Genomic DNA, 22,040 nt, shown 5'->3' with positions numbered 1-22,040 from the left:
AGGGGGTGAAGCTAATTGGCTTAAGTAGGTGCTTCTGGGGGATAACAAGCGATTCTTATTGGCTAATGGGTGTAATAAGCTCTGGAGACCAGAGACATTCATCTAGATGACGGAAGCATGTTAGCAGCAGGGATCAACCCTGTGTGGAGTGGGAGAGTGGTGGGTGAGAGAATCTCTGAAAGGGGGCAGGGCTCCACCTGGTAAGGCTGGGATCTCGGTGGCTTTCTGCTCCAGGAGGAAATGCTAATGGTGTCAGAGTAGAGGGTTTGCCTGCAAAGTAAATCCACGGGGTGTAAGTCAGATAGTGAGATGCAAAACTGTTGCTTATTCCATAGCGAAGGGCAATGTGATCACCCTGGTCACAAATGGTATCATGACAGTGGGCTTCTACAGACATCCCTTGTCAGTGGAGAGCTGCTCCCACTACAGCTATACTCACTTCCTCAGCAATCTCGTTTATTCTCGGGAGTCCTAGCTATATAGATGACTCCCAGATTTATGTATCTATCCAGAACCCGATCCCAGTATCATTTATTTAATTGCTACTCAACATCTTTATTTGAATGTTTCATCTCCTCTGAGACCTAACCTATCCAGAATGGAAGTCCTGTTCTTTCTCTGTAAACCTGGTCTTCTCCCATTGCACTATTGGCAAGGTCATCCTTCCCGTTGCTCAGACTAAAGCCTTTGGATTCCACCTTAGCTCCTTTCTTCCTCTCACGTACCACATTCAATTCAGCAGAAAATCCACTTGGTTCGACTTTGAAAATAAGCCCAGAATCTGAGCACTTCTCACTACCTTCACTTTACTATCAGATCCAGGCCACCATCATCCATCTCCTAGAGTATTATACCAGCATCCTAATTGGCCTCCCTGCTCTGCCCTTATCCCTCCCCTCTTCTAGTCTGTTCTCATTACAGCATCCTTCTCAAGCATGAGGCAGATACCGTCACCCCTCTCCACGTAAATCTCTCCACGATGTCCCATCTCATCAGAATAAAGTTCTTACAAACATCTATAGGTCTCAAGCAGTCGGGTGCCTGTGACCCCACTGGCCTCATCTCCTAAATACTCTTCTGCTTCTAAACATCATCCACACTCCATTTAGCTAGTCTAGGAGTTTTGCATTTGTTGTTCCCTCTGCCTGAAATGCTCTTCCCCTACGTAGCTGCATGGCTTCCCTCCAGCGAATCCCTCGTATCCTTGCTCAGTGTTAATTTCTCAGGGGGAACTTTTTCTAAAACATTAGCATTGCATTTTGAAAAAAGAGATTAAAAGCAAACTTTTAGTTGAAGTATAATATACAAACAAAAGTGTGCATCTGATAAATGGGTAGCTTATTATTTACAAACTCACACTCTCATGTAACCAGGACCCAGATTAAGAAACAGTATATTATTAGTAACCCCGCAGTCCCTGTTTTTAAAGCCAGATGGCAGTGTATGTGTGGGTCTGTTTTGGGGCTTTCTTGGGAGCATTGACATCTCTAAAATGTTGAGTTCTCCAGTCTATGAAGATGGTATACCTGTAATAAAGGGATGCTTTATGAATCAACAGTTTTCCTGGCAAATATAGGACGATCAAGAAGAAAGTGACCAAACTCATAGATTTCTCTGGGACTTCTGAGGGTCCCTATGGGGAGTAGATGTCCCCCTTCACCAGATTCTCTAGGAATGATCTAGATGTTCTCTTAGGCTTCATGGGGTGAATAAAGTTTCCATGTGAAAAAACATCAAAATTGCATGTTAAAAATTTGCATCCCCTGTCCCGCCACACCCCACACATGCACATCCTTGTCGACTCTCCTGGCTTTGTTTTTCTGCACGGCATTTTTTAATTGCCTCTTTTCCCGGAGACACTGTAAGCACTCGGAAGCCTAGAGCTGCTTGCTGTATTCCCGATGCCTAGAACAGCACCTGACTCATAAGAGGTCCTCAATACACGCATGTCGAATGAATGAATGAATGGCTGGAGCCTGGCGTGACCAGCCTTTATCGCAGACAGCTGGGTGGGGCCAGGACCAGCAGGGACTTGCAATTTGGGGTGATTTTGGTGCTGAAACCTTCTTCCTTTGCTACTGTACGTGGTTCCTTTGCCAAATTAAAGAGCTTTGACTCCATGTAGACACTTGAAATGCAAAGCTTTATAGTCCTTGGCGAGGGTGCGTGGAGGCTGGTTAGATTTGGTTATAAACCATTTCGATTGCCAGAAAATCCAGTCAGTGTGTTGTTTAAATTCACAAATCAAAATAAACAGCCATGGATTGAAATGAATTTGCTAAACCTCAGTATCCCGTTTGGGTCAATATCATTGTGCATCCCCTTTCCTTACTGCTTGAATCTCATTAGATCAGGGGCTCTGTCTGCCTCCCCCGACCGACGCCTTTGACTCTGCCCAAGATGACTAACGCCCACCTGAACGTAGAGCAACTTCCCTGAAAACGATTTCAAATGAAGAAAGAATTAATCCATGAACTATTAACAGGGATTCTGTTCTCCTCTGGCCCTGGTAATTTCTAGAACATTGAATTAAAGAGTTCTCAGACCTTTACAAATTCTCAAGGCAAACATTATTAGCAAAGAGAAGCCCATACAGCATGTTAGAAAATTGCCAGAAAATGTCAGTGGAATTTCTGAATAAAATAAAAAAGGTTGAAACTCCCCTTCCCCATCTTCTCCCCTTCTCCCTCCCTTCCTCCCCCTAACATGATTAGAAAGTCATTTCATGTGTCTTATATGTTTGGTCAATCAAAGGCAAACATACATGATTGATGGTGACAGGGAACACATTTAATTCATTATTCTTTACTTTGCAGCAAAATGATTTGTGTAAACTGTCTGCCTAGCATTAAAGGTAAAACAAACTTAGAAACCCCAAAATGTTATATTTTTGTCTAATATTTTCCTTTTGGTTTTATAGCTGTAATCACATATGGATTCTTTTATTTGGCTCTTGGCAAGGACTGAACAAAGGGGAAGCAACACAGAAAGATTACATAATATACAAAGCCCTGTGCCTGTTAAGGATGGAGCCACAGGAACTGCAGTGGCCGGGACTCAGTGTGAAACCCAGGAGAAGCTGCCATTCTCCCTGGCTCTTATCAGCTGGCAGGATAGCGTCACTAATGTGAAGGAAGGCCCTCTTGACCAAGCCTCTGGTCCAACATCAAAATGAGCTCTTTCAGAGATTATTGGCCTTTTATTAATTGAATGCAGTTCTGAGCGCAGCAGTGCATCCACCTGGCCTTTCCCCCGCCCCCCCTTACAACTTCTAACTTAGGTTTTATGGGTGCTACCCACCATCAGTGATTTTTCAAGCAAAAATCTCAAAATGCTATTAAACTCTTAGGAATAAAATCTCAGATTCCCTTATTAAAGCTCTTGGTTATCACTGCCCTAAAGTGATACCAAATAGAAATCTATGCCCAGAATAATGATGAGGAACCTGGAACTCTGAGGTGGCCATTCTACATATCTAGGGGGTGCAAAGTGAGAAACCACCATTGGTTCGATAAGGGAGATATTTTGTCAAGATCTTTAAAGTTATCATAGCACTCTAAGTGTGCGTAGCACTTTAGAATCTATAAGCTATGCATTTAACTTAAATTATTTTCATTTGGTGCACAGGTATCGAGTATCATTTGGGAAATGTGCCTAATGCGGAGTAGCTGGCATTTCTGACCCTTTCTCCCCTGTAGGGTAGGAAGAAATAGGAGAAGAGGAAATAGAAGATGATGCTGGACGGGATTTGATAGAGCAAGGCCCATGATGATGCTAGATCGTTGGGTTCTTAGCTCAGTGCTTTCCCCACTGTTACACGTTGCTTCCCCTGGAGAAATGTCTCAGATATGAACACTACTTAGTTTTGTATTCAAATCAATAGCTTCTAAGAACAGAATTCACTTTGCAATATTTGTAAAAGTAGTATCCTAGGTTTCTCCAACCATGCCAAACTACATGCTATAAAAATTAAGACATTTTTCAAAGGTGGGAAATTCTTACCTCTGCACCCATTCCCTCCACGGTGCCTTAGTCTGGAAAAGACCCAGGCACTGTTGTTTTCCCTAGACCGTAATGCCTTGTCACGTGGGAGAATTTGTTGCTCAAGTCAAGTGCCGCAGTGGATCAGGGGAGGGAGATGATGACCTATTTGCTGAGGGGGAATGTAAGAAAGCTCAAAAGGATAGTCCCAAGCCTCTGAAGGAGGGCGCAAGTGGGTCAGAATGCAGTATGGTAGATTTCCAATCGGGGCCGGGGGCGGGGGGTCGTATCAGTAAGAGGACGTGCAATCCAGAGGGTTAAACAATGCCAAGAAGAGGAAGAAAGGAAAATTTCTAACACTGTCTTTTCCAGATAAGGTTTTTAATTTTGAAAATTTGGGGGATTTCTCAAAATGTTAAATAGAGAGTTTCCATATGACCCAACAGTTCTACTCCTGAGTATCTTCCCAAGAGAAATGAAACCATATGTATTAATTTCCTCTGGCTGCTATAATAAGTTACTACAAACTTAGTTGCTTACAACTGATTTTCTCTCTTCTTTTTCTGGAGGCCAAAAGTCTGAATTCAGTTTCACTGGACTAAAGTCAAGGTGTTTGCAGGGCATCTCGTTTCCATAAAACTAGAAAACAAGTATTCTGCCTCTAAACTCTCGTAGTAGGACAGCCATAAAATAACAGTTACAGGCATTCCTATGCCAAAGGGGAGAAAATGGAAGGAAGAAAGGAGCTACCAGCCCCAAGTACGTTCAAAATCCAACCAGACAAATTCCATTGGGTTTTAAGATCCGGGAATAATCCTTTGTGGCTTAAAATTGGCATTAGGTAATATGATTCCTCCAAATGTGTTCTTTTTCAAAGTTGCTTTGGCTATTCTAGTGTTGTTGCCTTTTCATATACATTTTAGGATCAGCTTTTCTATACCTCCAAAAACTCCTACTGCTCTTTTGATTGAAACGTGTTAAACCCATAGACCAACTTGGGGGAGCATTGGCATCCATGAACATGGATTCCAACCCATGAACGCGGTCTCTCCATTTATTAGATAATCTTTAACTTCTTTCATCAGTGTTTTGTGGTTTTCAGCAAACGGATTCTGTACATTTTTGTTAGATTTATACATAAGTATTACATTTGGGGGGAGATATTGTAAGTGGCATTTTCTAAAAATTCAGTTTCCAGTTGTTCATTGGTGGTACGTAGAAACGCACATTATTTCTCTATGTTGACCTTGAATCCTTAACTCTGTTACACTGGCTAACACTTCTTCCAGGATATGGAATACGTGGAGCGAGAGTGGACATCTTTGATTTATTCCTACTCTTAGGGGGAAAATATTCATTGTTTCACCATGAAGTATAACGTTAGTTGTAGGTGTTCTGTAGATGTTCTTCTTCTGAGGTTGAGGAAGTTCTTTTCTATTAATAATTTGATGAGAGTTTTTATTGTGAATGGATTTTGAGTTTTGCCAAATGCTTCTTCTGCATCAATTCATATAATCATGTTGTTTTTGTTCTTTACACTGTTAATATGGTGGATTACACTGATTTGAGAATATTGAACCAGCCACTGTGCATTCCAAGATAGACCCCACTTGGTCATAGTGTGATTATTTATATCTGTATCTATTTCCCTCTCTCTCTCTCTCCCTCTCTCTCTCTCTCTCTCTCTCCCTCTCTCTCTCTCTCTCTCTCTCTCTCTATATATATATATATATATATATAGTTATAGGTAGATATATAGATTTGATTTGCTGATATGTTTGTGAAGATTTTTTATGTCTGTGTTTGTGAGTAGATATTGTTCTATAGATTTCTTACACTGTCTTTGTCTGGCTTTAGTATCAGGGTAAAGTTGACTTCATAAAATGAGTTGGGAAGTCTTTCCCTTCTATTTTCTGGAAGTGATTGTGTAGAATTGGTTTTATATTTTCCTTAAATGTTTAGTAGAATTCACTAGTGAAATGATCTGGGCCTCAATTTATTTTCCCAAAGGTTTTTAAAGACTAATTTAATTTCTTTAATAGCTGTAAGTCTATTTAGGTTATTTATTTAATCCTGAGTGAGTTGCCGCAGTTTGAGGTTTTTGAAAAATTTAGGAATTAGTCTAATTTATTTGAGTTGTTCAATTGATGTATGTAAGTTGTTTGTAGTTTTCTATTATTGCCTATCTAATGTCTGCAGGGTCTGTAATGATAACCTCTCTCTCGTCCTTGATTTTTTGATTTGTGTCTCCCTCCCTCCCTTCCTTTTTTTTTTTCATTTTTTGTCAGTCTTATACATGTCAATTTTGCTGATCTTTTCTAAGTTTTTTGGTGGCATTATTTTCTTTATTTTTCTGTTTTCTTTCTGCTTACTTTGGGTTTATTTTACTCTTCTAGCTTAAATGAAGCTTAGGTTATTGATTTGATACTTTTCTGATATAAGCATCTAATGCTATATATTTCCTTCTAAGCACTGCTTTAGGTGCATTCCACAATTTTTAAAATGTTGTATTTTCTTTTTCATTTAGTTAAAAATATTTTATAATTCCATTTGAGACTTCTTCTTTGACCCATGGGTTATTTAAATGTGTGTTGCTTAATTTCCAAGTATTTAGAGATATTCCTCTTATATATCTATTATTTATTCATGGTCTGATTCCATTATGGTAAGAGAACCTACTTTGTATGATTTCACTTCTTTTAAATTTGTTAGTGTGTTTTAATTTTATTTATTTTATTTTTGGATGCATTGGGTCTTTGTTGCTGCGCATGGGCTTTTCTCTAGTTGTGGCGAGCGGGGGCTACTCTTTGTTGCAGTGTGCGGGCTTGTCATTGCGGTGCACGGACTTGTCATTGTGGTGGCTTCTCTTGTTGCAGAGCATGGGCTCTAGAGCACAGGCTCAGTAGTTGTGGCGCACGGGTTTAGTTGCTCCGCAGCATGTGGGATCTTCCCGTACCAGGGCCTGAACCTATGTCCCCTGCATTGGCAGGTGGATTCTTAACCACTGCACCACCAGGGAAGCCCTGTTAGTGTGTTTTATACAGTCTATCTTGGTGAATGTTCCATGGGAGCTTAAAAAGAATATATATCCTGATATATTGTTGGGTAGAGTGTTTTATAAATGTTCATTAGGGCCAGTTGGTGGATGGTGTTCCGTTCTATGCCCTTGCTGAGTTTATGTCTACTAGTTCTACCCATGACAATGAGATGAGTGCTGAGTCTCCAGCTATAATTATGGATTTGTTTATTTTAGTTCTATCAAATTTTGCTTTGTGAATTTTGAAACTCTGCTGAGGATATATATGTTTGGATTGTTGCATTTTCTTGATGAACTGAACTTTTTGTCATTATATATTGCCCCTAATATCCTTGGCAATTTTCTTTGTTCTTAAATCTGGAAGACTTCAGATCTGATTTAATAGACCCACTCAGTATTTCTTTTCTTTTTTTTTTTTTTTTTTTTTTTTGCGGTACGCAGGCCTCTCACTGTTGTGGCCTCTCCCGTTGTGGAGCACAGGCTCCGGACGCGAAGGCTCAGCAGCCATGGCTCACGGGCCCAGCCGCTCCGCAGCATGTGGGATCCTCTCGGACCGGGGCACGAACCCGTGTCCCCTGCATCGGCAGGCGGACTCTCAACCACTGCGCCACCAGGGAAGCCCCAATAATTCTTTTGATTAGTGTTTTCATGAAAAAAATGTATCTGTTCTCATGATTTTTTTGTTTGAACCAAACTAAAAATATATCTTTAAATTCTAAGTGATTTCCTTATAGCCAGCTTATAGTTGGGTCAATTAAAAAAATTATTCTGTAAATCTCCATTCGTTAAAAGGTGTACTAGGGGATTCCCTGGTGGCGCAGTGGTTGAGAGTCCACCTGCAGATGCAGGGGACACGGGTTCGTGCCCCGGTCCGGGAAGATCCCACATGCCATGGAGAGGCTGGGCCCGTGAGCCATGGCCACTGAGCCTGTGCGTCTGGAGCCTGTGCTCCGCAATGGGAGAGGCCACAACAGTGAGAGGCCCGCGTACCACAAAAAAAAAAAAAAAAAAAAAAAAGGTGTACTAGACCATTTATGTAAAATGTAATTATACATATGTTTGGATTATATCTAATATTTTATTTGTTTTCTGTCGATTTTCTCTGTTTTAGTTCTCCTCTTTCCTCTTTATTTTCTTTTGGGTTATTTTGAATATTTTTAGATTTCATTTCATTTACAGTGTTTCTTATTATATAACTTTATGTAGTCTTTTAACTGATTGCCCTTGGGATTGTCATGTACCTACTTAACTTTCCAAGTCTACTTAGATTCAGTGATTCACCAGCATAATGCTATAGGTCTCTTTACCCTCCCCATTTTTTGTTATACTTGTGTTGTTGAAAACGGCATCAGACAATGCTATAACTTTTTCTTTTCCGGTATCAAACGTATTTTAAAGAACTCAAGAGAAGTATAGTCTTTTATATTTATTCTGATATCTCTGTTGTTCTCTCTTCATTCCTGATGTTCCATCTTTCCCCTTGGAATCATTTGCATTCTGTCTGAACAACTTCCTTTAGCAATTCCTTTAGATCAGTCTGTTGGCAACAAATACAATTTTCCTTCATCTGAGAATGTCTTTATTTCATCTTCATTCCTGAAGGACATTTTTGGTGGGTACAGAATTCTGGGTTGACTAATCTTCTCTTTCAGGACTTTAAGTATGTTGTTTCACTTCCTTCTTGCCTCCATTGTTTCAGGTGAGAAGTCTATAGTCATTTGAATTGTTAACCTATAAGTAATGAGTCACTTTTCTCTGGTTACTTTCAAGATTTTCTTTTTGACTTTAGTTTTCTCTCATCTGATTACACTGAGTTTAAGCATTATTTCTTTGGGTTTATTCTGCTGGGCCTGAGATTCTTGAATCTCTAGGTTTGTCTTTGATAGAATTTGGGAAGTTTCCATTCATTATTTCCTCATATATATTTTCTGTACCATTCTCTTTCTCCTCTCTTTCTGGAATTCCTATGACACAAATGTGGGACTTTTGAATATACCACAGGGCCCTGAGGCTCTATTCATTTTTTTTCAATATTTTTTCTTTGTTGTTCAACTTGTACAATTTATATTGATCTAGCTTCAGGTTTATTGCTTCTTTCCTTTTTCATCTCCATCCTGTTATTGAGCCTGTCCCCTGAGTGTGCTAGTTATTATATTTTTCAATTCTAGAATTTTCACATAATTATTTTTATCTTGTTTCTTTACTAAGGCTTTCTGTCTTTTAATTCTTTACAAAAGTGTTCTCTCTTAGTTATTGGAACATTTTATAATAGCTACTTTAGGCTCTTGTTAGATAATTCTAATGTTTGTGCCATGTAGGCATTGGATGCAAGTTGAGATTCTTTTTTTTAGTTATTCATATGCCAAGTACTTTTTTTATTGTATTCTCGACACTTTGTTTTGTTATTATGAAATTCTGGGTCTTGTTTAAAACTTGCAAACACACTGATAATTTTATTGTGGCATGTAATGACCTGTTTTATTTTAGACTGAAATTGTGGCCAAGCTTCTATGGGTTGTAATTCCAATGTGAGTTGAATTTTCAAAACATTGGCAGTGCTGTTTGGACCTGTCCCACATCAATCTCAAACTGGGTGATAGTTCATATTATGCTTTAGTTCTCAAAATCTATATATGCTGTGTAGGGTCAGTTTCATCCTTGCACAGCTCAGGGTGAGCCCAGGAGTTCATAAGTAATTGTGAGGGACTCCTTTCTTAAGTCCTCTTTCTCTGTGATCTCCAGGGGAATTTGAGCTTCCATGGAGTTTTCCTTTTTATCCTCTGACCAGAAAGCTGGGGCTTTAGCTACCCTGGTTTGTTATACACTTTCTGCTACTGTGTCCTCACCTGGGCAAACCAGTGGGAGGACGAAGAGAGACAGAGAACAATAGGCCTTTGCCTCACTGTCTCTGGACCTCAGACCCTCTTGCCAGAAAAGTTTCTCCTGCCTCCTTTTATCTCCCATTGCCACTGCTGCTACTGCCGGCACTGGGTGTCTTAGGGGTGGAGATGCAAGAAAAGAGAAGAAAAGCAAAAAGAACCCAAACCATGATGTCCCCATTCTCTCTGAGTGTTAGGAATTGCCTCTACCGGTCTTTGAGCCAGAATGAGAGCTTCTCTTGGGGCTTTGTCTTTCCACATTCTCGTCTTCATTTACAGCTTCTGGGCTTCCTCAAAGTCAGGTTAGAGGATACCAGAGCAAAAACAATGGTAAACTCACTGCGGATTTGGTGGGACTTCCAATTCTGGTCATTTTCCCTAATCTGTTTGCCACCGTTTGTCTCAGAGACTTCAAATAGCTGCTCCGTGCATTTTGTCCAGGTTTAATAGATGCAATCAACTCCACAGGGTGGAGTGTCCTCATTCTATTTTATCCAGAGCCCGAAAACCAGATATCACTTTAGAAACAATATTCTACGTTCGTCCTTTATAGCTGGACCAGGGAGAATATTGCCTCTAAGGCAGTGTCATCATCATCATGTCCTTTTAGTGTATTCAGTCATCACTCTCTTTGGGGTGAGTTTGAAGGAATCCACCTTTTCATCAGAGACTGTGAATAGCATAACCTGGCAAGCTGCATTACTGTGGAATCCTGCGCATCTCCTGGTGGAACAATGGGAGGTGGCTGTTTCCACTTCAGACTCATTTGGCTGATTTAGAGAAACTTTGGGACACCTGTAAAATGAGGCTGAGATCAATTTTAGGCATCCATCTGCCATCTTGAAAAATGGCATGCAATAAAACCTTTCAACTGGGTGTAATTTTTGTAGTTTTTATCAGCTGCCACATGTATCCCACGGTAGCAAGAGTGATGCAGGCCCACTGATTAGGGTTTCAAGTACTAAGAAATACGGGTGTCCTGCGTGCCTTGATGTGTGTTTTGAGTACACGAGGGGATGGGAAGTAGGCTGGGAAGCGGATGGAATGAATTGACATTATATAAGTGAGAGATATCACTTCCTCCCTTTCCCCCATACTGTGTCAGCAGGTAGAGTATCTCTGCCCACCAAAAACTAACATACAGCTCTATGCCCACTGACCTGGGGGTGCAAAAGCCCTTTGTTGTGGTCAGTCTGCAAAGAGAAGTCTATGTTTATGCCTAGCCTCCATATTTATGGTGTTGCTTTTTAGGACAATGGATTTAATTAGTTTCTCCTTTTTTTCCTAGACTGACAAAATAAATATCATTTCTTAAGGCGTTTCTATTGGTTTCCTGTTTCAGCTAAAGTTTGGCAGTGAGAAGGCCATTTATCTTAATGGTTGGGTATTTTTTCTTCTCCTTAAATGGACTAGTGAGGAAAAAATCAGTGAAAGAGGAATATTTGGTACCTCTTTCAGAATTTGGATTAGGTATTAGACTTGATCATCCAAAGATCTTGGATGGTGTCCCCCTGTCCAGATATATCCATGGAACACTATGTTATCCAGATGGGCCAGTGCAGCCTCGCCCTTCCTGTTCTCCCTCACTCGTGAAGTGTGAGGGGAGTTGTGAAGCCGTGCAGTGGGCGGAAGGCTGGGGTTGGGGGTGTGTTGTAAGCCTCTGAATTAGGACATGATTTGTCGTAAGACCTCGCACTGCTTGCCCAAGCTTTCTGAGCTTCATATCCACCCACAGTAAAAAGTGGAAGAGCCTAGCAGATTGTTGGAAAGATTACCAGTACATGACGGTACGTCACTCCCTTCTTATTCCTTAGGGGTTGGTGGTACTGTTTGGGTTTCTATTTGTGATGAGATCTGACACTGGATTAGGATTGGGTCACTGATGGGAGAACACAGAGGGATGAACCTAATCTAAAGCCACTCTCCAGGGTGGTGTAAATTACATATAATTTCGTGTTGCCAAAATCTTTGTAAATGACTGATATTGGGGGAGGTCCCTGGAACTCTGTGGTGAGATACAGAATTAGTAGAATCTTCTGCCTGAGTACATTTTCTAGGGCAGCAGCACTGTTCATCAGCCTAAGTGACACTGGGTCCCTCAACCTTCCTGTCCCTTACCCCCACAGCTAGAAGATTTTACCTGCATGTACAGGTGAAACCTGGATGCACCTGTCTGGCTTTTCCCAGGCCTCTCAGTGAATGGAGACTTGCTGGCTGTTCTTTTCCATACGTAATGAATGTCCAGCCAGCAAGTGCAGCCCTGCCCAGGACAGAGCCCTGCAGTGGCAGTGCCTGGAAGGAGAACAGCTGTGTGCTGGGCTGTGTTACCTGTGGAGAACTCAGAGAGCGTAGTGACCTCCCGGGTCCTGCCTGGAGGATTGATATGTACTGTGGACTTGAACTTGCTCATAGAACCAATGGGCACAGGAACAGAGAGACCTCTCCTTGACCAAGCAGGATTATCACGCGTCTTCTCTTTCTTCTCATCTTAAACCAACTGTAGGATACCATCCTGGCAGTTTTCTGGGAATACTGAACTATAACAAGGCCTAAAATCTTCCAAGAAATGCAACAAGAAGGAGGAAATGTGCCTTCCAGAACTCTTCTCAGGAGGCATACAGTTTGTGGTTGGAAGGGATACTTAGGGAAACTCTTGGGGATAGGAGGAATGAGTTCCCTTGAACATGTTACTCCACGTTCAAGTAACAACAGATATCTTCTAATTTGCCTTCTAAAAAGTCGCATCCACTTAATTGCAAGGCTTTTCTTTTGCTGAGGGGAGTATGCAAAATTGGGGCCAGGATTGAGTTGCTGAGGGCAATAGAGGGCTCTGACCTGTGGTCATTCTTCTCTCTTTCATCCCCACCCAGCACTCAGCCTCTACTCCAAATACAAGTTAAACAAGTACTTTTAAAAGTAATGTTTGAACAAGCATCAGGGTATTAGCACGCCTTTCTGGTAGACCAGGGATGTGCCAGGTTATCAGTTCAGAATCAGTCTGAACTGATACCTGGCAAGCAAAGAGGAAAGCCATTTGCTAGGAGGGAGGATGAAAGATGACAGTAGAATCTAGTGAGTCCACTGGAAGGATGTAGGCAAGAGTCAAGCCCAGAAATTGGAAGCAGCTAATCCAGTCTACCCATCAGAGTCGTTTTGTCTCAGGGCTCCTTTCAGGAGACCAGGCTGGGTCTTTATATCAATGTATGACCTTTCTCCTATCTGGGGAGACAGTCAGTTCCTCCAAATACCTAACTTCTCTCTTATCATCCTATCTATTCAGAGTGAACTTGCTGGCCACTAGGGAAGGGGAGGGGGAGGGAGGACCTCCAGGGAACACTGCTGTCTTTTGGGGATAAACTCAAGGTACTTAGTTTTTCTCCTCAGTCCAGAGGATCATTTGTTGATTAGTGATGTTCCAGGTTTTTCCAGTAGCAACTAAGCAATAGGAAGCCACGAATCACTGGCCCAACGTCTAACTGGCTGTGTTCCCTTGTGCGAGTGGTAGAGATGTCTTCATAATCGCCATCACCATCGCCAACACTCATTATTTATGATAGAGCATCTCCAGGGTACACACTCAGTAAGTGCCACCTCTTAGTATGATTAAGCCGCCAAAGTACCTATCACACACCTATCACATAGGAGGCACTCAGAAAACATTAGGTATTTGCCAGGCACTATGTTAGGTGTTTTACACGGATCACCTCATGTCATCTGTCTTCCTAGGAAGTAGGTACTATTGTCGCTCTCATTTTGCAGTACCTTTGCTACTGTATATGTGGTCCATGTTCGGGGAGTATTCCTGTTGCCTGGGAGCTTGTTAGAAATGCAGAATCTTAGACCCCACCCCAGGACTACAGAAAGCACATTTTACTAACACCCTTGGGTGATTTACATGCTCTTCAGAGTTTGGGGAGCACTAGACTCACAGCCTTAGACATGCCCACTGGTGAGAAACCATCCTGTGTTAACTTCAGTGGATGCAGTGGGATTCTCCCCAAACTGTCCAAAATATTGAAGATTTTGCAAACGCTTAGGTAATTCTCTAATGGTTTGTCTTATTAAAAGAAACCTCATAATTCCTGGGCTGATTCAAATGCTTTTCTATCTAACTCCTTTCTTTTTCTCCCAGTTCTTAATTGGTTAATAGCAAACAGTTGTTTTGGGTCTCAATTTTAGAATTTAGGAGTAATGGAATTGCCAAATGCAGCCTTTGCTGGGCTCAGTCTATTTCCTGTTGAATTGTTGTTTGACCCTACATTGGAATTCAAAAGAGTGCAGTCCAGAAGATAGAGGGCTAGGTCACATGGGAAAGAGAGCATAGTCATGAGACGGAGCAAAGGGGGCTCCTTTCTGTAGGGAGTGCGGTGGGACTCCTAGCTAGTAAGAGGTAGGACTTCTGTTAGATTGGCAAATACAGCAGTTCCTGAGAGTCCCTTCTTTCAAATTCAAGCCTCCAAGGTATTGGATCTAGAATTTAGAAAACCATAAGCCACTTGCTAAGTAGCCCAAGATGTTCTGTGATGACAAAGTTTCCCAGAAATGTACTGCTCAGTAGGAAGTGTTCTGGGAAGTTTAGAAATCACCCGACTCTACACGTTCCCTATGAGATGCCAAGAATGCAGAATTTTTCAGCATTCGGGGGGCAGAAATTGGTTCCTTTCATGGTCAACACTAAATGCTATGAAGTTATCAGCACTGACTTGTGATTAGATGCCTGGAAAAATTGTGCTCGTTTCTTTGTGTCTCTTTCTCCAGTTTTTTCTTGCTGAGTTCAATTCAACAAATATTAATTAAGCACCTCTTATAAGCACCTCATAAGGTAGTATGCTGCTTGTTCTAGAAGATTCAAAGTTGAATGCCTAAGGGAGGGTCTCGTGTTCCAGAATTCCACTTTATTATAGTTCTTGTCAGATGTTAGAAGACTCAGATACTATGACGGTAGCTAATGACAACTAACGCCTACTGAGTGCGTACTGCCAACCAGGGAATGTTCTAAGCATTCTTTATCCATTATCTCTTTTAGCCGTCCCAAGCTCACCAGAGGTGGGCATGATTTGTGTTCCCATTAAGGCAGGGCAGAGCACATCAATTTGGGGAGATGAGGAAAGTCCTCACAGACGAGGTGGCATACGATGGGAACTTACAGGTAGAGTTGGATCTTGACAGCTGAAAATTGCCACAGAGAGATTTCTGACAGTAGGATCAGGGAAACGAAGTGGTGGGGAGATCAGAGGGAGGAAGTTTTTAGAATAGCATTGCTGGTCTCCATGAGCTGCTCCTTGAAATAAAGGATTCTGTGACTTAGTACCATGTTTTCCCTTTGGAGATTTACAATTCGTAGTAACATGTGAAATACTCTTGAGTTGCACTAAAAAACTCGCCAGTTTGACTTTGTGAAATCCAGCACTTCCCAAATGTGTTTCATCCATTCAGCAAATATTGAGCTACTGCTATGTTCCATGCACTGTTCCAAACTCTGGAGACTCAGGTGAATTTTTCTGCCTTCAAAAAACCTGTATTTTAATGGGGACACCATAGACTCCCTCTTCCCTCTCTTATGTTCAAGGTGACACCTGTTAGTAAGTTCTGTCGAGGCTACTTTGGGAAATCTTAGTTGGGGATAATCCTACTTTACTGGAATTTGGGGGAAATTGTGAGAAGTAAGGTTTGTAAGATAGAGTAGGACCAGCACAACTGCAAATGCAGTCTGTGGATGGGTGCCATGAACTGTTTGCTACTCGTCCACGAAGTGGCAAGTACGGAAAATGAGAGGAGTGCTTAGGAACTTTTAGAGCAATTTGCCAGATTAATTATATATTGGTTGAATCTAATGATAGAAATTTTGGACTTGTATTTTGCATGTCTTGTCTATTCTTTTTTTTTGGAAATCATTTCTGTTAGATTTTGCAGAAGTTTGAGTCTGCAAAACGATGGATACTAGAAGTAAAAGTAAAACCCTGGTCTCTCACCCCAGATGGGTTGAGAAGCTCTGTTCTGGAAAATCCTGCCTGCCAGGGACTGAATTGTTCTCCTGAGGATTGCTTGGCAGGCGTCTGCTTGAGAACACTTACTTGCTGCTTGCCCTACCCAGATGAGAATTATTTTTAGTAGTATTTTAAGAACCTTATTATTTGAAGCACAAGTGAGGATGTTCTTAACTATTATCAAGATGGCAAAACCAAGTCCTATTTGGACAGATAGTGAATAGACCCATCTTTAAAAAGGCCTGGCCACACTTAAGCATAAATACCTTTTCTACATTGGAGAGGAAAAAAAGAAAAGGGTAGAACAACCTACCTACGTATTAAAATACCGATTTCCTGCCACATAGGCCACACTTTCTGAAATAATTTATAAATGATAATTATTTTTAAAAGTTCTCATATCACTCTTTCTGTTAACCCTTCCTTTAACTTCAATTCCTCTGGCATTCTGTGTTTTCAGAAGTAATCTAAGTTGGGGTAACATAGCAGGGGGGAAAATACCCTGTCTGCTAACTCTTTTGCACGTGGTGTGGCCTGTTGCTCTCGCTCTGAACACTTCATGTGGGCTGATGTTTTTTTTCATAATGCTTGATGGAAGAAATCTCATTTGATAGCCTGCAGCCCACTAGTCTGGGATTAAGAGATTCAGTGGAAGTCCACCCCAGAATTAATCTCTGGAGTTGTTTATTTATTCGTTCAGTGCTGAAGCAACCAGTTATCTTGCATTCCATCAAATTCCAAGTAATGTGTTTTAATTGACATTGTCCCAAAGCCTTTGGAAAAATCTGAGATCCTTTCGTTCTATTCTCACATTCTGGAAAATACGATCTGAAATAGGCCATAATTGTGGAATGCCAAATCGTTCTGGGGTCCCTGAAATCCAGTGCTGTTCTCGGAAGGACAGCCGACCTGAGTCCACATCCAAGAAGGACAGCATTGATATGCAATTTGGCACAGAGAAGAGATACATTCTGAAAAGGTGCAAATCACTGTTGGTTTCGCATCTCTTCTGTTTCTTTCCTTTGTTTTCAGCTTTATCACCAGTTTCCTCCACCCCCCAGAAAGCTGTGCAGCGAGGCTTTCTCTGTTCTGGCACTCGTGAGGAGCTAAGCTAGCAAGACTCAAACGTTTTGTTTTTTAATTCTACGACTTTATGTTGAGGCGAGGAAGAGAGGGAGAAAGAGCCGCATGCCCACTGGTAAAAACTGCGGCAAGTTTGTTAACATTGGAACATAGAGGGACATAAAGGAGGAGAGAGAGAATCCAGGAACTGGGTCTGTGATAAAGTCTTCTTAACAATCAGTTGTCCTTAGCATTGTTCTTTCCAGCAAGAAATGATTAGATGCAACATTGAATCAGATTTTTCCCAGTGGCAGAGCATGCCGTTGAGGGGTGGGGATAAAGGACCCCACTCATTTTAGTGACCAGCCCATACGCTCATCACCCTAGAGCCCATCAATGCTGATTCCATGTTTATTACTGTAATTAAGAGCTTGACACATTCTGTGGGTGTTCTCTGTTTTTTGTGGGCGTAAATATGTTTTTGTGGAATCTCAGATACGTTGGCCAGTTCCTGTCAGTGCGCTCTGTTTTAGACTGTCACATTACAAAGGACAGTGACAATGTATTGTGTAATTTATATGTATAAATATTCATTCAGATGTAGCTAATTGATTCTAATTAAGGACTTACGATTTAAAACTATACATCCTTTAGAGCAAGAATATTGAGAATTTGGATAGATTTTTTAAAAATCATAAATGTAATAAATACCTGCTATTACAATAAATAGTCTTCTGCTACCAGTTTTGGGCAATGCTGGTATGTATGTTACAACTCACCTCTTCTTATTGCAGCTATTAACATAATGGTTATTGATTTTTATGATTTCCTCTTAGTTCCTTATATTTGATGTGCACAACATAACATATATTTGGATTAAAACAATGTGCTTGTTTTCAATTAAATAAGGATTGGTATATGATAGTCTTTGGAATTATTTATACGACTCTGGAGGTAGGGATGGACTTCTGCAAAATTATTTGGCTGTAATCAACACAGTTATTCAGACTCTGCTGGAAACAGAAATCACAGTGACTATAACATACCGCAGCTGGGATGGTTGATTTTTCACATTCACTGGGCTGTTAGCGTTAGAGAAGCACAGTTTCACCCTAATCAGAGAAAGCATAAAATATAAAAGGTGTCGTTACTGACCCACCATTAGTTACACATGCAAAATCTGGGAGCAAGAAGGTGTTACTTCCCCCAGAGCCAAGGCTGATGTTTCCAGTTTGATGGTGCCTTTGGTGGCAGAGCCATCGGCCCCCAGATTGGTGTACAACTGTTTACTTAAGGGATTGAACTAGACTGGTTGAAAAGTTAGATAATGAAGGGCAGATAAATAAGACCATGAGAAGTGTGGACGAGCGAGCCCCACGGCTCAGATCTCTTTTCTCACTGAAGATCTGCGAGTGTTTGATGAATAAGGACCCAGAGCACATCACCTGCTCATCTTTGCTAGGTGCTCTTCTGAAGCAGCGGGAGTTTGATGTGACAGCCAGAGGAGAAGTTGCTGCCTCAGGAAATGCTTTGCCTTTGACTGATGGTTGAATGGCTGGCAAATTAATTTTGGCACCTTTCCCTAAGTCATTTTGGTCCCATTCTTTCACTTTTCTGCTGGGAAGTGTGTATTCACATTACAGTTAAAAATATTTCGACAACACAAATGTGGAGAACAGCATGTACTATTTTAGGCAAGAAGTTGTAGGCTGGGATGGTTCCATTTTATAGAATAGAAATGATGCCGTCGTGCTTTGAGAGGAGGTCTGAACTCTCCTTTCAGCTCGACTTAAAATCAGTATTACTTCTCACGGACTTCTCACAAAGTCAGGGGCTCCAGGGTTTAAGATCTTGCGTTCTTGAGGAGCTTTTCCTCTTAGGTACTTATATTCCACAAACCCTCCAAGCCCCCCAAAATCCTAGCACCACCGCTTCTCTATATATTTACCTGTCAGTCTCTAGCAAGAGATAATATGGTGGGTGGTTAACAGTATGAACTCTGAATCCTGTTTGTACCACTCATTGGCTTTGTAACCATTAGTGGGTTACTTAACCTCTCTGTGCCTCTGTTAAAGGGGACTTATAATGACAGTAACTCATTCTACCATCTCTAGGTCTCTATGTTCACTGTCAAGTGTTTTAAACTCAACGTATTGTATTTTGTACTAATTTTTCCTTCCCTAAGAATGTATTTGGTTATGGCTAACAAAACTAAAAGGAATGTGCATTTTGCTTTTGCTGTTTTCAAAATAAGTGAAAGGTGCCGTGCTTGAGACTTAGAAAGGTAAACTTTGATAAGAAGGCGTAATTGAAGCCCTTGCCTCGGGATGAAGATTGAGGTTCTGTTGTCTGAGTTTGTGACACATTACAGTGTCTTAAGGCTGGGTGCTCTATCCCTGACTCTCCTGATGTGATAACCTGTTCCTGTCGTTGTTCTGCCACAACTTGTCATTCTTGCCCTTAAGGATTAAAGGGTGTAAGTGTTAATTATAATTACTGATTCTCCTTATATTATACGTATTGTTTTTTTTAAAAGAAATTACTTGTGGTAAAATACATATAACAAAATTTACCATTTTACCATTTAAATCATTTTCAGTAAGTTTTTGTGTGTGTGGGGGGGGGGACATTTATGAGAACCTGAAAAATTTGTTAACTTATCAATAGGGAACTTGTGTTAAAGATGTAGAAATCTTAAAGGGTTGTAACAATGAATTTAAACTCCTCAGCTTTTAGTCAGTCCATTCAGTACTTCTGCATCTCGCATTATACATACCATCTGAGCATCTGCATATGTCTGTGGAAGAGGCATTTTGCTTTCCAGAAAAGTTCTGTTCATTTTTTTTTTTCCCAGTTTTTTGGCTTTTAGTCCTCAAGCATTTCAGATCAGCCACAAACTTTCAGGAAAAGAAATGTGGAAAAAAATCAGCAAAAGTCAGATATATATCATCAGATATATCTTAGACAGGTATATCTGATGCTTTTTCTGGCAAAGAGAAAAATATGGGAAAATAAATTCCAGTTTAAATAAAATTCAGTCAGTAACTAGAATGGCTCATAAGACACAGAATATGCTAAAAATTATTTGCTGAATCAATAAATCAATGAACAATTTATGCTAAATTCAAAAGAAACATGAATATAATATCCTAAAAAGAATTTATTTCTACTTAAAAAGTTTAGTGATGAACCTATAATAAAATTTGGTCTCAAGAGTAGTTCCATTAGAACATAGAGGCATGAAAATAATGACCATAACTAAAAGAACCAAATTAAAGTCATATTAATTGAGGAATAGCACCAACAATCAATTGAGATAAAGCTTCATATTTTCATTATTTTTGAAAGCTAAGTGGAATATTTAAATTAGCAACATAAGCAACATATTATAAAAGGAATGTCCCTGCTAAAAGAATAGGCTGAGTTCTTCTACTTCAAGAAAACTATTTGCCCATAAAACTCAACTATGAGGATTTATAATTGGCAGTCCCTCAGATACTATCCTATTTACCAATAAAAAATTATGATAACATAATGCCCCAAATATTATATATTTCAAACTCTTTACTAATGCAGACTAAGCTTTCTTCAAATTAGTTGGAATTAATAACCTTTGTTTATGAAGTCAAGAATATCTTTTATTTGAAAAAATAAGTTGAAATCTTATGAGTCGGGGAAATTAAAAAGTTTGTGCTTAGCTAAACACATAGCAGTTAATTTTTAAAATCATAAAGTTTAACAGTAGAAAAGGTTGAGTCCTTTTGTTTTGAAAGACCCCACTCTGGGGAAGACTAATTTTTTAGATGAACAACCCATACCCAGCAGTATTGCATAGCACATTTCTAATGTGTGGTAGTAGGTTAGAAGCAGCACAAACTAATGAGGTTAACCCACATAATCTTATAATCCAGCCAGAACCCAAAGCAGACATAGCATAGAAGCAGGGAGCATTCAACTTATTTCTAAATCATTCCTAGCTTTTGTATTCCAGAACATCACCAAGTAGATGGTAGGTGTGCATTTCCCACTGTTTCCAAGTCTCTTTCATTTCCCCCAGTTAACTGACTGTTGGGTCATAAGCAAGATGCCTTTGTGTTTTTGGCTGTGTCTGGTCTTAGTTGCGGCATGTGGGTTCTCCGTTGTGGCGTGTGGGCTTTTCTCTAGTTGGCAGTGTGCGCGGTTTTTTTTTTTCTCCTCTCTCTCTAGTTGTGGCACACGGGCTTCTCTCTAGTTGTGGCATGCGGGTTTTCTCTCTCTAGTTGTGGCGCTCAGGATCCAGAGTGCGTTGGCTCTGTAGTTGTGGCATGAGGGCTCCAGAGTGCGTGGGCTCTATAGTTTGCAAAACCCAGGCTCTCTAGTTGAGGCGCGGGCTCAGTAGTTGTGGCGCGCAGGCTTAGTTGCCCTGCAGCTGGTGGGATCTTAGTTCCCTGACCAGGGATCAAACTCACGTCTCCCGCATTGGTAGGTGGATTCTTTACCATTGGACAACCGGGGAAGTCCCAAGATGCCTTTTAATTCAATACCAGCACAGGATATTATTAAGAGCCACTTCCAGTTGACTGGGAAGCTCCTTTTCATCCTCTCCCTTATCTAACCTCCAGTGGAAGTGAACTGGGGAGACAGCAGCTTACAGATACCCAAGGACCACACAGCCTGCCTGTCTTCCTGCCTTGGGAATCCATGACATCCCCAAGCTCCCAGAGGGGCTCAGCGTTCTTGTAGTTTTTACTTTATACTTTTAAATGGTCAATTCTAAGGTAAAACCTTTCCAGAAATACCTAGCGTGAAGAGGGCTGTTGGGAAAACCAGTTGAACTTGATTAATTACGACCAAAAAAAAAACATATTAATGACATTTTGGTTAAGACCTTTCTGAAACTACATTTTACTTTTTTTAAAATTGTTTTATTTTATTTATTTATTTTTTAAATTTATTTTTGGCTGCATTGGGTCTTTGTTGCTGCGCACGGGCTTTCTCTAGTTGCGGCAAGCAGGGGCTACTCTTCGTTGCAGTGCGTGGCCTTCTCGTTGCAGTGGCTTATCTTGTTGCAGAGCACAGGCTCTAGGCACTCAGGCTTCAGTAGTTGTGGCACAC

The 22,040-nt window shown here is 40.7% G+C and overlaps 1 protein-coding gene across 1 annotated transcript in view; it reads left to right on the top strand.

Annotated features, from left to right (window-relative positions):
* The window catches only part of KCNMA1 (potassium calcium-activated channel subfamily M alpha 1), a 728,670-nt gene that overhangs the window by 541,655 nt on the left and 164,975 nt on the right, over window positions 1-22,040 (top strand). The window lies entirely within an intron of this gene.

The sequence above is a fragment of the Lagenorhynchus albirostris genome, chromosome 16 (genome assembly GCF_949774975.1).
Source record: "Lagenorhynchus albirostris chromosome 16, mLagAlb1.1, whole genome shotgun sequence".
In the NCBI taxonomy this organism is placed as follows: Eukaryota; Metazoa; Chordata; class Mammalia; order Artiodactyla; family Delphinidae; genus Lagenorhynchus; species Lagenorhynchus albirostris.
The sequence above is the reverse complement of the archived record's forward strand: the minus strand, read 5'-3'. Positions and strand labels throughout refer to the sequence as shown.